The sequence below is a fragment of the Gossypium arboreum genome, chromosome 3, assembly GCF_025698485.1.
Source record: "Gossypium arboreum isolate Shixiya-1 chromosome 3, ASM2569848v2, whole genome shotgun sequence".
Taxonomy (NCBI): domain Eukaryota; kingdom Viridiplantae; phylum Streptophyta; class Magnoliopsida; order Malvales; family Malvaceae; genus Gossypium; species Gossypium arboreum.
In genome coordinates this window covers 77,711,658-77,724,034 of record NC_069072.1, presented here as the reverse complement: position 1 = coordinate 77,724,034, position 12,377 = coordinate 77,711,658, and positions in this window count along the sequence as shown.

The window sequence follows — 12,377 nt, the reverse complement described above, 5'->3', positions numbered from 1 at the left end:
GCAAGGGTGACGCCACTAGGCTCCTAGAAAAGTGGCGTGTGGAGCTTTGGGAAGGCAAGGATCGATTCCTGTGTTGGCAAATAGAGGCATTTATTTTTAAGTGCAGGAGGGGTAAGTGTTGGAGTTCAGGTGGATTTTGCTAGAGGAGAGTTGGATCAGTTTAAATGCTTGGATTAAGGAGGGATAAGGGGAGAGATTTAAGGGATATGGATGAGGCTAGGAGTTGGCCGAATTATGGGAATTGAAGAGGGAAAAATCGGCAGGGGGTATTAGGTTGGTATTTCGGCACTTAGGGTATTGAGTGGTGCCGTTTTTCTTCCGCTTGAACACCTTAGGGTTGTTTTTCCTCTCTTTTCCTCTCTAGCCAAACTACCACCTCCCTATTCTTCTTCTTCTATTTTTCTTCTTCAAAACTATTCATCATACTGCTATTCATCAATACTTTTGCGAATCCATAAAAGCCGAAATCCGTGATCACCGCTTGTGCCGATTTCTTCAAAGCCGTGTTCTCCTATATTCTTTTGCTTTTATTAATTTACAAATTATCTTTTCTTAATCTCGATTCTCGACCGCAATTCTACTTCAAGGTTGTAGCCCGCATTATCATCTCCTTCATCACACAAAAGCCGAAAAACCATAGATTTGGGGGCTTATAGCTGAAACTTCAGAACTCCGGGAGTCGAGTTTTTACCATCGTTTGAAAGATAAATCTGCACCAGATTGCGTGGAGATCAAAAAGGAGTAAGGGTAAGTGTTCATCATCTCGATCTGGTTATATTTTACAAAGTTAGAAAAGTCAAGTCCCTAAAATATAGGGAGGCTGTCGAATTGGGCATGTGTCTCTAAAGGTTTTTAACTAACGTTTTCTATCAATGATTAGTGTCTTCCTAAGTGTTGGATTAAAGGCGTGGGTTGTTGGAGCAATCGGATTCGAGCTAGCTACCGCTTTTGGCAAAGAAGGTAAGGTTTCAAAGGCTTTTAGGGATATGGTTTAAGCATGGATGAGTAAGTTTGGGGTTTAGTGATTATGGTTTGTAAATAAGAACTGTGCTAATCAACCTGTAGGATATCGAAGGGATCTCGAGAGGCCGTCGCAAATCGGTGTGTACCAACACCCTTCTTTAGTTCAATTAAGAAAGTTCAAATGCCAAATTCGCATTTCATGGTCATGTGAGTATGCGAATGCTCTCAAGTCATAGAGTAATTGTTAGATCTGGTAAGCACGCTCGTGTGACGTTTTAGCGTATTTGGAAAAAGGGCTCGATGGGCCAAAAACGGGCCCAATGGGCTTACGGACCAATATGGGTAAGAGATGGGCAAATTAGCTCGTTAGGTAGATGGTGGAATCAAATTGCATAAAACCGATAAAATTATGAATTAGCTTGTGCAAGAGCGTAGATCACTTAAATTACCCCTAAAGAGCAAAATTACCAAATTACCCCTAAAAGAGCAAAATTACCGATATACCCTAGGGTTTTAAATTGGTGAATCGCTTGATTGATTACCACTGTATTTTGCATGATATGCATTTATTAATATCTCATTGCATGGGATTGGGGTATTAATGGAGGAAGTATTGAAAGTGGTTCATCCACGATCGGAGGCTTTGCCTCAATCGATCGAATTTGAGTGCTGCTCGCAATCTGTGTGTGTGTAGGGTGGGTGGGTTGAGATATTCCCACATGGTGTGTAGGGTTGGTACAGGCAAGTGTAGCGGTTGGTGGGTTGAGTAGTCTCCCGGATGGGCTTGCATTCATTATTACTGTTGTTACTCATGCTATCGAATCGGGCCTATGGGCCACATTGTTATGTAAAAGGGCTAAGGCCTTGCTATGTGATTCGGAAAGGGCTTCTACCCATCGTGTAATCGTTATCTGAATAGGCCTTAGGCCCAATGGGCTCGAGCTGAATTGGGCTTTGATGGGTTTCAGATACACCGAGTTTTCCCAAACTCACCCCTTCCTCTTCCATCCTTGCAGGTGAGCCCTAGAATTGGTGGACTTGGAGTCAAGGGATTCAGAGTGGCCATGAAGATTGATTGCCGATTTTAAATAAATTTAGCCTTTAATTTGGATTATTTTATTTTATTATGCTTAAAGTTGTAATAAGGCCGCTCTTTTTAATTACTTATATTTTGGGGATTATTAAACTGGCTAGCACTAGGTTCGCTTTTATAAAATCTACTTGTTTTTAAAAAGATCACGATGACGCGCAAAGTTTCCATAAAGTAAATGTTTCCCAAGAAAATAAATATTTTAAGCAAACGATTTGCAACCTTAATCATTTTCTTAAGTGGTCATAATCAAACGGTTTTCTTAAAATTATACGAGATGTTAGAGTGTGGCAATGGCGGTGTGCATGTCTAGGATTGGATCCAAGAGAGCTTGGTACTTAAGCAAATCGACGGACTCACCTCCTCTTCTTCCCGGTTTCCTACAGTGCGCAGCTTCCATTCACTTTAACTTACTTTTAAAAGTGTCTTTTACAACACCAACTCAGCTTTTCCAAACTAAGTGTTTTGAACGCATCAATGTGGCGCATCAGATCCGGTCATAACATCCAGGCCGGGTTTGGGGTGTTACAAACCCTCTAGTTGTTGCATGTAAATATCTTCCTCAAGTTCTCCATGCGAAAATACAGCTTTTACATCTAACTGCTCAAGCTCTAAATCATGCATGGCCACAATACCAAGCAAAGCTCGAATCGAACTATGCTTAACAACTGAGGAGAACACATCTGTGAAGTCCACTCCTGGAATTTGACTGTAACCCTTTGCAACAAGCCTTGCCTTATATCTGGGTTCTTCAGCTTCTGGAGTCCCTTCTTTCTTTTTAAACACCTATTTACAACGAACAGTTTTCTTACCTTTAGGAAGTTTTACAAGATCCCATGTTTTGTTTTTGTGGAGTGATTCTATCTCCTCTTGCATAGCAAACATCCATTTTTCTGAGTCTTCACAACTAACCGCCTCAGAATAATTAGATGGCTCTTGATTCGCATCCATATCTTCAGCCACATTTAAAGCATAAGTAACTAGATCAGCCTCAGCATACTTCTTTGGAGGTTTAATTTCTCTTCTAGTTCTATTTTTGGCGATAGAGTGTTGCGATGAAGAAGCAACTCTATTCTCAATTTTTGTACTAGCTTGAAGAGTCGACTCTGCATTAATCTGATGCTCCACCTGCTTTTGATTTTCTTTATTGGAAGAGTATTTAAGAGATAAGTTAGGTAGCATAGTAGTTTCATCAAAAACAACATCTCTGCTAATCACAAATTTTCTATTTTCAGGACACCATAACTTATACCCTTTTACACTAGCTTTATAACCAAGAAAAACGCATTTACTGGATCTCGGTTCCAATTTTCCATTATCAACATGAGTATATGCAGGACACCCAAAAATCTTTAAATCAGAATAATTACCAGACCATACCTCTTGTGGAGTCTTTTTCTCAATGGCAACTGATGGAGATCGGTTGATCAAAAAACATGCAATAGAGGCTGCTTCTGCCCAAAACGACTTTGGTAAGTTGGCATTTGACAACATACATTGAACTTTCTCTATGATCATTTTGTTCATTCGTTCTGCACGCCATTTTGCTGTGGAGCATGGCAAACTATCAAGTGTCTCACGATCCCTTCTAACTTGCACAATCTATTAAACTCATCAGAACAGAAATCTAAGCCATTGTCTGTGCGGAGGTATTTATTTGTTTTCCCATCTATTTTTCAATCATAATTTTCCAAGACTTAAATGCGAAAAACACATTGCTTTTCTGCTTAAGGAAGAACGCCCAAACTTTTTTAGAAAAATCATTAATAAAGGTTAGCATATAATTAGATCCACCTCTCGAAGGCACTCTGGATGGCCCCCACATATCAGAATGAATATACTCCAACGTTCCCTTCGTGTTAGGGATTCCTTTGGTGAATCGAACTCTCTTTTTCTTTCTAAAAACACAGTGCTCACAAAAATTCAGTTTGCAAATTCTTTGCCTATCAAGAAGTCCTCTTTTGCTCAATTTTACCATGCCATTCTCACTTATATGCTCTAGGCGCATATGCCAAAGTTTAGTAATATCATCATCTGAAAAGGAAGAGGAAGCGACAAATGATCACAAGAATAAGAGAACCCGCAAAACATATAACTTGTGATAGCCCAAAATTGACCCTAGTCAGAATATGGTTTCGGGACCACAAAACCGAGGCATAAAAATAATTTAATGTTCATTTTGATGCTTATGATATGTGTTAATTCGTGTGTGACATTTTTGAAATTTGATTTAGAGTTATAAATGTGAATTTCACTAGAAAGGACCTAGTAGAAAACTTTGAAAGTATGATGGGGAAATGTGTGATGACTAATTAAAGCATGCATGCAAAACAATGGCCTTGCATGTCAAATATCCTCTTTTATAAGAGGTGGCCGCCATGACAAGGAGGATGGGCAAAACATGTCATAGACATGTTTTGTTGGTGCATTAGGGAGAAACATTAAACTAAGGGGTATGGGTAATAAAAAATGAAAAAAAAATTGTGTGTGAAGGCTTCTCCTCCCCATTGCCGTGTATTGAAGAAAAGAAAAGAAAAAATTGTTCATCCATTTCATTCTCTCTTGACCGAAAATACTAAAGAGGAAGGAAGGAATTTTTGCTTCATGTTTGGTTTGGAAGGGATTAGGAAGAGATTTGGCTATACTTGCATCAAGATTAAGGTATGTTTGAGGTTGTGCCATGAGATTCATGCATGTTTTAGTTGCTAGCTTGATGTTCTTATTAGCCCATGGTTCAAATCTTTGCTATGTCATGGGAATGATATTCGCCAAAGTGGATGTGGTGTTAATGCCATTGCATGCTAAATATCAAGCTTGATAATGATACATGCGATGGGGGATTGAGGACTCTTAGATTTTCTTTTAGCATTTTTGAATGAGATGCTAAGTTCTTTGTTAACCATGACTAAATTGAAACGGTATGGTGTTGTGGTGTATTCGCCATGGTATATCCATAAGTATGTTTCATGCATGTTGCATGGTAGGTAAGATTTGAGCTTTGGATATGTGTTTATATTTGGATATAAGCAACTTGAGATTCGCCCTTGCACCTACATGAATATATGTTTGCACATGATGTATTGGTATGACATATATACTATTTCAAGGTGTATATTTGCTTGTGATGATGTTTCGGTTATGAAGTAAATGAGAGATGTGTATTGAGCTACAATATGTAATCGTTAGTTAGTAAAATGTATGCTGTTTTTTTGTGTGGTATTAAGTGTATAATTGGCCTCAACATGGACATGCATATTCGCCACATGAGGGGAGTTGGTGTGCATGCATTTGGTTAGAGGCAAGCATATTGATGCCTATTCTTGGCTTGGAAAATTCGCTAAGGAGAGTACTAACTAATGTGTTGAATTTGATTCGTGATTTCGTGCACATGTGACTCTAATGTCTAATGTATATAAGGGCTAAGTACCTTGAGCTTCACTTTGATGTTTGAATGAATTGTATTGAATTGCTTGTTGTGATTAAAATGTGCATGACCGTTGTGTATTTGAGCTAAAGGATGGCCATATGACCATTTGAACTCCTTGTCATATTCGCCATAAGCTATCATAATGAGATTTTAATAAGTTAAATTTGTGTGAATTAGCTCAAGAGCTTAGAGGACCATAGTTGGATAAGGGAAAGGAAAAAGTGATCGAATAGCCATCAAAATCGTTCGACAACATTCGAGGTAAGTCTTCGAGTAATGACCCTACTTGAATTATATTGAAATCATGCTCCTTGTGTGTGGCTATTGAGCCGAAATTGTAAAGGTTTGATAAATATTTTGTGTTTGAGCCTTAGTAACGAAAATGAAATATGGATGTGTCGTAATTATTGATATATGTGTACATGAGCATTTGAATGATACCCGGCTAAGTCCCAAGGCATTTATGCTAGTGATTATATCCGGCTAAGACCAAGGCATTCGTATGAAGTTGTTATATCCGGTTAAGACCAAGGCAATTGTGCAAGTTACTAAACCGGGTTAAGACCAAGGCAATTGTGCTTGTGGTTATATCCGTTAAACTCAAGGTACGTGACTCGTAAATGAGCAATCTTGCTGTAAAAATTTCAGTCTATACACTTGTGAAAATTCCAGGAATGAGGTATGTTCGTATGTGCTTGAATTAGTTGAGTTCTTACAAGTAAGTATTCGCCGGTTGATAAACGAGCTACCTACCGTTAGCTAAGTTGTTCTTTTGTGTATGAACATAAGGGTCGGTAATGTGAAGTAAGTATGATTATGAGAATGTGTATTAATAAAGCGATTCATTTAGTTATGTAAATGTAATACTTTAGTCAAAGCTGATTTCATTACTTGAGACTTACTAAGCATTAAAATGCTTACCCGCTGCTTTGGCTCTTTGTTTTATAGATTTTGCTCGTTAGCTATCGGATTCGGGATCATCAAGTCGAAGTCATCCACACTATCAAAGCCCCCATTTTGGTACAATTTTGGTTGAACTTTGAAATGGCATGTATAGGACTACCCTTTTGTTGTAGGTCATGTACCTTTCGGTTTTGTGTAAACTTGGATAGCCATGCTAAAATGGCTTATATATCGCTTTTAGCATAGTACTATAATCGTTTGTATGTTGATCATTATGAGGTATGGAATGGTTTTGAAACGATTAGCCATTGGAATGGTTAATCATGATCACACTTTGTGCTATGTATGCAAAAAGGGCCAATTGAATCATGGAAATCATGAAATAGGTAAAGCCTACCTTAAAGGCAGATGCTGACAGCAGCAGTGATGTGGATGTGAAAAATCACTAACAATAGCAGGAATGGTATTAAATAGTGAATAAATTATGCAAATTAACCTTGATGAATCTACTTTCATATGGAAGAAACGAAACGGTCATATGAGTTATATGTTAAGAGATATTTAAGTTCTCGTGAAACAGGGCTAGAACGGTTTCTAGATCCCCTATTCTGACTTTGGAAATTCATTGTAAATTAACCAGAGATAATTAGGAGTCATGCCATATATTTATAGATTCCTCTCTGAGTCTAGTTTCTATAGAAACAAACGGAATCAGTATTGAAGCCCTGTACAGGGAGATATCCAATTCGTAATGCGTGAAGGTCAGAGTAGTCAAACCCTGGATTAGGGGAGACTTTAACTAATAAACTGTACTAATTGGCCCGACCAAAAATTCTAGAAAAAAATATGTTGATGGAATTATGAGTCTAGTTTCAGGGAAAAATTACGAAACTGATTTTTGAGCTTTAAAACTCAAGATATGATTTTTAAGGCGACAGTGATGCAGTAACCAGCTAGTCTGGAAAAATTTTTTTATGGACTGTGAAAACAATTAAGTTAAGTCTGTGTGCACCTTGTGTTCGATTCCGGTAACGGACTTGGGTACGGGGTGTTACATAACTTGACAATCTTTCTCTGCCCCTTTCATCACAACAAGGGAACCTTTGGAAATATTTAAAACCCCACTTTCAACTGTGTATCTGTACCCTTTTGTATCAAGAGTACTCAACGAAATTAATTTTTTTTCAATTCTGGAACATGTCGTACGTCACTAGGTGTTCTGACAACTCCATAAAACATCTTAACTTTAATTGTTCCAACACCTGTGATTTTACACGAAGCATTATTTCCCATCAAAACAACACCTTCAGACACTGTTTCGTAAGTTGTAAACCAATCCCGATTGGGACTCATGTGGAAGGTGTAGCCTGAATCAAGTTCCACTTCTCGCTTACTTTAGAATCATTGACAGAAGCGACTAGAAGTTTATCATCGCTGTAGTCTTCTACAATATCAGCTTCACCGGAATTTTTTGGTTGTTTTCCCTTTTGATTCACAGCCTCCCTTTTAATCTTATTCTGTAGCTTATAGCACTCAGATTTAATGTGCCTTTTCTTCTTGCAGAAGTTGCAAGTTTTACCTCTGTTTGAAGACTTTGATCTATCTTTAGATTTACCGCGAGGATTTCGTTCTTGTGTCCTTCCACGATCATCATTAGCATTCCGATCTTGTCTCCCACGAACAATAAAACCCTCTCCTTGAGAGTCGGGTTTAACCATAAGATGCTTCATTTTATCATACGAGGTCAAAGAATCATAAACCTTATCAACTGTGAGAGACTCGCGGCTATATAAAATCGTGTCTCTAAAGGTTGAATAAGACGGGGGCAACGAATAAAGTAGAATCAATCCTAGATCTTCCTTATCATACTGAACCTCCATAGCCTCTAAGTTTGAGAGAATTTCTTTAAACACTGTTAAGTGTTCGTGTATAGACGCACCTTCCTCCAAACGATGAGCATAAAGACGCTGCTTCATATGCAACTTGCTTGTTAGAGTTTTCGACATACATATTTGTTCTAGCCTCTTCCATAACGCACGTCGGTCTTCTCTTTCAAAACATCCTGCAAAATTTCGTTGGACAAATGCAGATGTAATTGTGTTAACGCGAGAATTTCGTTCTTGTGTCCTTCCACGATCATCATCAGCATTCCGATCTTGTCTCCCACGAACAATAAAACCCTCTCCTTGAGAGTCGGGTTTAACCATAAGATGCTTCATTTTATCATACGAGGTTAAAGAATCATAAACCTTATCAACTGTGAGAGGCTCGCGGCTATATAAAATCGTGTCTCTAAAGGTTGAATAAGACGGGGGCAACGAATAAAGTAGAATCAATCCTAGATCTTCCTTATCATACTGAACCTCCATGGCCTCTAAGTTTGAGAGAATTTCTTTAAACACTGTTAAGTGTTCATGTATAGACACACCTTCCTCCAAACGATGAGCATAAAGACGCTGCTTCATATGCAACTTGCTTGTTAGAGTTTTCGACATACATATTTGTTCTAGCCTCTTCCATAATGCACGTCGGTCTTCTCTTTCAAAACATCCTGTAAAATTTCGTTGGACAAATGCAGATGTAATTGTGTTAACGCCTTTCAATCCTTACGCTTCTTCTCTTCATCTGTAAATGTTGAAGGCATCTTATCTATCCCTAGCACGACATCCTTCAGATCCATCTGCGCAAGAACTACTTGCATCTTAATTTGCCACAACACAAATCTGGTGCTGCGATCCAACAGCAGAATTTCATACATCAAAGATGCCATTACCGTGATCAAGATGAATAACCCAAAAGATCTGATACCAATTTGTGAAAATAAAATAAAATAAAAAATAAAAATAAAAAAATAAAATAAAGAACACACAAATTTTTTTGTGGAAACCCTTTCGGGAAAAAACCACGGGCAGAGGAGAAGAAAATTCACTATGTCGAATTTGAATAATTACAAGAGGAATAGACTGTCTAATTATAGGCTTGTAAAGTCATATTCTAGTAAGACTGAAACACCTTATTCTAATCAATATAAAATAGATAGAGTTTAATAAGATTTAAAAAAACCTTATTCTAAAATAAAATAAAAGAAGTGTAATTCTATATGGATTCTTCTTTTATTTTATTTTACCACTGTATTTTATTTAAATAAGGATTCGGGTCACTTAATTCTAACATTTAATTCAAATTGTATGACTCTTAATGAATATTTAATCGAACATATAACCCCTTTTTAACAGAGTTCGCTTAACTTAGTCTCACATAGTTCATTTCTTTTATAGTCAATTGTCAATTGTTCCATTTAAAAGCTACACATTACACATAAATTTCACTTATAGCCTTTTTTATCCATAAACATATAGCCAACCAACTATAATATCTCATTAGCATATAGAAATAGAGTTTAAATATAAAAAAAAATATTTTAAGGCCCATATACTTATGAGTTGATCCACAATTTTACTTTGTTGATGATCACATGCCCATTTATCTTGCAAAGGTTAGAACATGATATCATAACACATTTCTTTATTATCATACTCTTTGATTCAATTACTTTTTAACTTATTTAGGTCATAGCCTTTAGTAAACTTTAACAAAATGTACTTGGATACTTGAGACACATCCAGACACAACTAGAGAGCACATAATATCACAAACTAAGATCAAGCATACCATTTCCAAACATGTTATTATCATTTACCAAATGCATACCATAGGACACCATTAAATTCAACCATATACATGACAACTATTATAACATATTACAACTTTAATTTAGAACTTTAAACTATTAACTCAAAATAGCCTATATACATGCCACAAAACCAAAATAAACGAGTCAAAATCTACCGAGATTGAAGCTTGATAGTGTGACCTTGAAGTTGATCCGACTGCCTAGTTCCATGAAACATCAACTACAGAAACCACTAAGTGAAACAAAGTAAGCTTATATAGCTTAGTAAGTTCATAAGTACTTAAAAAAAACTCTTACCTCAGTTTACAATTAAGTAAACTGATGTAACTAATTTAATATGATTTCCTGTCAAGAAATTTACAACAACAAGTTGAACATTTCACGTATTGATTATATAATCTCTCAATTGTTTAGTATAACATACTTCCATATCATTCAATAGGAAAGATCCAACATATGAATCACATTAACCCAATTGATCATGACAATTCATATTCATATTGACAATCATTTACCATTTCTTTTAAACATATAACTCTATCACCACAAATTACATTTACAAAATGAGTGTTTCACACATATAATCTCATAGTTCACATATCCATCATAACCAACTTGTATTAACCATCTATATCATGAACTTTCTTTAGCTAACATCCAATGGCGAATCACTACATTTTCATTTCATAATTCTACCCGATGAAACTTTATAAAAAAACTTCATACGCAGATGAAAGTAACAGCGTTTGGTTACTCGTTTGGGTTAAACCTATACGAATAATGAATCATAGTGCTTGGTTACCCATCAGGGTTAAACCTAAACGAATCGGATGATAATGCCTAGTCACCCATTAGGGTTGAACTTACACAAATCAAATAATAGTGAATGGTCACTCGTCAGGGTTGAACCTACATGAATAATATAATAATGCCTAGTCACTCGTTAGGGTTAAACCTACACGAATAGGATAATAGTGCTTGGTTACCCATTAGGGTTGAACCTACACAAAAAATAGCCTAGCTAGGGCGTAATATACCTGTATTCTCGAGTCTGCAACATATGCTAAAGCTTGGAACCTACGGGCAATAACCCATAACCTTGTATACATACTTTTACGAATTTCATCAGGGTTTAATCTCACATTATACCATACCACAACAATCCATTTCAATCTGATTCAATTATCAATTTAGGTACTAAGTCATAGCCAATTCAAGATACCAATAAAACATTAATGAACATACAGTTGAAACTCAGCAGTAATTTAAACATATTTATACTGTATGAACTTACCTAATGCAACAAGCAAACAAATTTGTTCATAGGGACTATTCTATAGTTTTTCCTTTTTCCTCAATTTTTACTCTATACGATTCAATCCATGATATGCAAGCACCAAAGTTTTGTCGAACCTCAAAGCTTTAACAATGGTGTTTTGATTTTTTTCCTTTGAACTTTCGGTGGAAGATGAAGAAAATAAAATGATAATGGTTTTTGTTTTATTTTAATTCTATTCTATTATAAACTAGTTATAATTATTTTAACATATAATCACTTAAAAAAAAGATCTTATTGTCCACTACTATACAGCAGGGTCTAATTACCATTTATATCCTTAAAGAAACATTAATCATGCATAATCAATAGTGATGAAGTTTTTCATATTTTACGATTTAGCATTTTTCTTTAATTAACTAACAATTCATCAGAATTATTGGACCAAACTTCAATTCACCTATATAATAGCTCCACAAATATTCAATAATAATATTTTTTAGCTCAATTTATGAAAACGAGGTCTCAATACCTCATTTTCCAAAACTATTGACTTTGAGTATGCACCACTTGTACCTTGACTAACTGACCAATTAATAAAATTTATTAAATCACGATTCACTATTGTACTATATTTAACTCATAAATATTAATTAAAAATATCTACGGACTCTCTCGTTAGAATTGTGGTCTCAAAACCACTAAAAAATGGGTTGTTACACATTCTGACATTTATTATACAATTTCATTAGTTACTTAAACATATTATTATAGGAGAAGTACGTGTAATACACCTTATACGGATTAAACCGATAACCAGAGCAATGGAGGTCACATTTGGGCACTCAATCACTGAATCTTTAATTTTATTATTTGCACTTCTTTTCAATCATATTAAACTAAATAAGGTATTTTAAACCATTTTTAGGCATCCATTACTACTTCGTTATGATTGGAAGTAAAAACGAATAAAGGCAGTACAAGAAGGGTCCTTGTTGCGACCACTAAAAGGCTTTGTCACTAC